The sequence below is a fragment of the Nyctereutes procyonoides genome, unplaced genomic scaffold (assembly GCF_905146905.1).
Source record: "Nyctereutes procyonoides isolate TBG_1078 unplaced genomic scaffold, NYPRO_anot_genome, whole genome shotgun sequence".
NCBI lineage: Eukaryota > Metazoa > Chordata > Mammalia > Carnivora > Canidae > Nyctereutes > Nyctereutes procyonoides.
In genome coordinates, this window is record NW_026575128.1 from 1908194 (window position 1) to 1912368 (window position 4175).

The 4175-nt window shown below is 48.5% G+C and overlaps 1 non-coding gene across 1 annotated transcript; it reads left to right on the plus strand.

The window, feature by feature from the left end:
* Nucleotides 1-1192: 1192 nt before the first annotated feature.
* Nucleotides 1193-1333, plus strand: LOC129520945 (U4 spliceosomal RNA). Its single transcript, XR_008666712.1, has one exon. It is a non-coding gene; the product is annotated as a U4 spliceosomal RNA (small nuclear RNA).
* Nucleotides 1334-4175: the final 2842 nt, after the last annotated feature.

A 4175-nucleotide genomic window follows, 5' to 3' on the forward strand; every position in this document is an offset into this window, starting at 1 on the left:
CATTTAGCCATGTTTTGTGGTTTGAGAAAAAGAGAGAGACTGACTCAGAGAGGCAGATGGAGACACACGGGGTGAGGAGAAAGAGAGGGGAAAAAAGAAAAGAGAGATGCAGAGAGAGAGAGTCCTCACAGCCAGCTGGAGTTCCACGGAGGGGAGGAGAGGGAGCAGCCACGCGGCTTTGTCTTCTCCCTATGCCAGTCCTCACCTGGGCCAGAGGGAGACCAGGAGACTCCCCCCTCCAATCTGGGGGCTTGGGATTGTTTTCCCTATATTTTTTGTATATTTTCTGGACGTCCAAGTTCTTAAAAAAAAAAACAAAACAAAACTGTACCCACCCCCGGCCCTGTGGAGTACTACTTAACAATAAAAAGGAACCAGCTGTGGATAGAGACAACAACCCAGACAGAGGGCAAGGGCATTATGCTGAGTGAAAAAAGGCAATCTCAAAAGGTTACAGACTGTGGGATTCCATTTATATGACATTCTAGACATGAAAACAATGACGGGAACGGAGAAGATTCGCGATGGCCAGGGCTTCGAGAGAGTGGGAGGAAAGTCCGTGATGTAAGAGTCAAGGGCAGCATGAGGGAACTTTGTGGTGATGGGATGTTCTGTATCTCAGTTACAATGGTGGTGACATAAATCTATACGTGTGACAAAATGACACAGAACTGTACCCACGCATTGTACCAGTGCGGATTTCCTGGGTTTGATTTGATAGGTACCCTTTTGGGGGGGAGAACCTGGAGGAAGGGTCATGTGACCTCTGTGCACTATTTTTGGCAACTTCCTACGTATCTATAATTATTTTATAATAAAGAGTTACCCTCCAAAAGTTAGCAAAGAACAGATCGCATATTATACTGATAATCAGAAAAGGTATCTCAAAATGCAAAGTGCCACACAGCTGAAAGCTAAAATTGAAGACACTGTGTCGTGACCTAAGGGCTCTAATCCACATAGAAGGGGTGCCTGGGTGGCTCAGTGGTTGAGCGTCTGCCTTCGGCTCAGGTCCTGATCCCGGGGTCCTGGGATCGAGTCCTGCATCACGCTCCCTGCATGGAGCCTGCTTCTCCCTCTGCCTGTGTCTCTGCCTCTCTCTCTGTGTCTTTCGTGAATAAATAAATACAATCCTAAAAAAAAAAAAAATCCACATAGAAATTCTTGCGTAAGCAGAACAAAAATCCTCCCAAGCTTTGCACAGTGGCAGGATTGCAGCAAATGCGGTTTCTCCCAGGTGCAATCATTGCTATTTGAAAACTTTCCCCAATACCCTGCGGTGAGGACTTGAAATACGGTCAGCACTGGCAATATTTGACAGTCTCTACGGAGACTATTTTAAAAAAAAAAGGCAGAAACCCTCTCTGAGAAAAGGCCAAACAGAGACCAATTAGAGGATGTAGAGAGAATATGGTTGAGAGAGAGTAGGGCACTCAGCCTCTTCCTGGCTGTGTGACCTTGGGCAAGTCACTTCACCTCTCTCAGCTCTGATTCCTCATCTGTAAAATGGGAAGAACGGGACTGCACTGTAAAGACGAAGCACACAATTCCTTCCTCCAAGAAGCCACCAGCAATGACAAGTGCAATGGCTGGCAGGGACCCTGCCTTCACCTGCCGGGACCCGGAAGAGAGGTGGACAGTGAAAGGGCCCTTAGGAGACCCCCTTGTATGACACCAATCATGCTATAGAAACTCTTTTGTGCTGCCAGTCATGCTATAAACCCCACTAAAGTTGGGGGGAAAATACCCATTTTTTTCCCTGAGAAGGTCTTTCTGGGATTACATTTATCCCTTTGAGGACATTTTAAGGGATAGCAGTGAAAGAAAAAGATGCTATGGCTTTAAAACACAGACAAAACCAGTAATTCCATTAGTATTTTTGAATTGTAAAAGATGAAGATAAATCTGACTGCTATGGTAACTGTGAAACATGAAAGATAACACAGGCTTTGAAGCACAGCCGCACTGGCAGGTGGGGTCACCTCTTCTGAACGGGTCACGCAGGTGGGTGAGCATGCGTGGGGTAGACTGAGGGGGCTGAGTTCTGGGGAGCAGAGGGGAAGCTCCTCGTGGCCTGGACCCTAAGATCTGCTGGCGGAGACTCTGAGAACCCCTGTGCTTGAGTCCAACCCTATCATTCAGGGGCCAGACCCCCAAAAGGTGACCTAGGTGCCCCATTCTCAGGGTAGCAGCGTAGGATACGCTTTTGGAAACGTATCAGCGTGGGGACCGAGGCTGGCTTCAGAGCAGTAAGAACATCTTAGTGACACTTTTCAGCTGCTTCTTTTGCTTCTCCCAGAACCCTCCATCTTGCCTCCAGATCCTTCCATCCAGGGCCCCGCCTGGCGCCCAGTGGAAGGTCAGCCGTCCACCGCTTGAGTTCCTCCAGTGACAGCAGCCCACGCCTTGTTGGACAGCTCCTGTCGTCAGAAAGCTCTCCCCGCCAGCCAGGTGTGATGTCTCTGACCCAGCCAATCGACCCCACACACAGCCTGTCATTCCACCATTTGAATTCCATTCCTGTACATTTTAAAGATGAAAACATCTTTGTGAGTCCCTTGTTGAAATTCAAATATGGCCATGAACACCTAAAGCCCCGCATCAGTGAGGACCTTTGAGGTGGAATGTTGGCAGGGAGCCCTGTGACAGAATGACTTGGGACAGTCAGGGGGCAATGAACCGGGAGACTGGGAGGCCAGGAGGCCCAAAGAAGCCTTATTCAGGGGGGCTCTCTTGTCCTCCAGAGCCTGTGTCTCCTTGGAGAAGAAAATAGAAGCTTCCAGAAGGGCAGGTTCCTTCGTTCCCCCTATCTGCCTGCCTGGCTGCTGGAAACAGTCCTCTTCATAGGCAGAGGGTCTCCACTCTGGGGAGATCCAAAGGATCCAGAGACCTCTGGTCAAGATGGTACTATACGTTCATGTTCTGAATCCCACCTCCATGCATTAAACTTAGAGCAATGATTAAAGAAAAAAAAAAGATAAATTCAAAACAGGAAAAGTCGTGCTCAAATCCAAGATAAACATTTTTAAGGCCCAGAAATGTAAGAGACACCCAAGGGGCTAGGTAACATGGAAGCTAGAGATGAGGGTGCAGAAGCCGGGGGAGCAGCCAGAAATTCAACTCCCTTGGGGGGCTGAGGGGCTGAAGGACCCCCAGGTGGGGCCGGGGCCAGGCTCCACTCAGGTTCCGTGACCGGACGTGTGACCCCTCGGCATGAGGCCTGGTTCTGGATGAGGGGCCCCAGGAGGCCGAGGTGTCTTTGCTGTGGCTTTCGTGCTTTCTCTTTATCCTTGCTATGTTGTAGGTTCACTACAGCACGTCTGGGTGTGAATTTACTTCTCCTTGCTCCGTTCAGCACTGAGCTCTCGTGTCTGTCTTTAATTCTGGAAAATTCTCAGCCTTATTTTTTTTAATCTTGCTTCTTCTGCACTCCCCGTGCCCTCCTGGAACTCCTGTATGGCATTCTGTAGACCTAAACTTCTTCACTGCTTGGGGGCATACAATGCAAGTTGTTCCCCAGTATCTATTTTCCCCCTTTTCCTTAGAAATAGAATCTCTGACTTGTAACTAGGCCCACGGCCACTTGGAATAATGACTATACTTCTTCCTTTTATCTACTTAATGGATAAATAACTGGGTTCTGCCCAATGGGTAAAAGCATGAGTCTCAGGGAACTTCCTTGGAATGTCTTTAAAGCAAAGGCGTGTGTGCTACCCTCTGACCTGCCCTTCCTCCTGCCATCTGGAAAATGCACGAGATGGCTGGAGCTTGGTGGAGTCATCTTAGACCTTAAAGTAGAATTGAGATAGAAGGTGTCTCCATGACGTTATGAGGTTGCCCTAAACTTCCTAATGTTGGGCCACTACTCCATGAGCGAGAAATGGATTTGTATCTTGTGTAAGCCACAGTTATTTTCCTGTCCTTAGTTTGGGTTTCCCCAAAATGGATCCCAAGACAAGGATTGGGATGCAAGTCATTTATTTGGGAAATGAGGCCAGGAAGCGCAGTGAATAAGTGGGGAAATGAGACAGAGGAGAGATATAGGATTTGACATGAGCAGGTTCCTGTTGGGAGTCACTGAGGTCCTATTGGGGGGGGGGGGCTATGGGAGATTGTGTGAAATAGGCTGCATAATTGTCCCACTAAGGGGCAAGGAAGGTGAAGCATTTATCCAT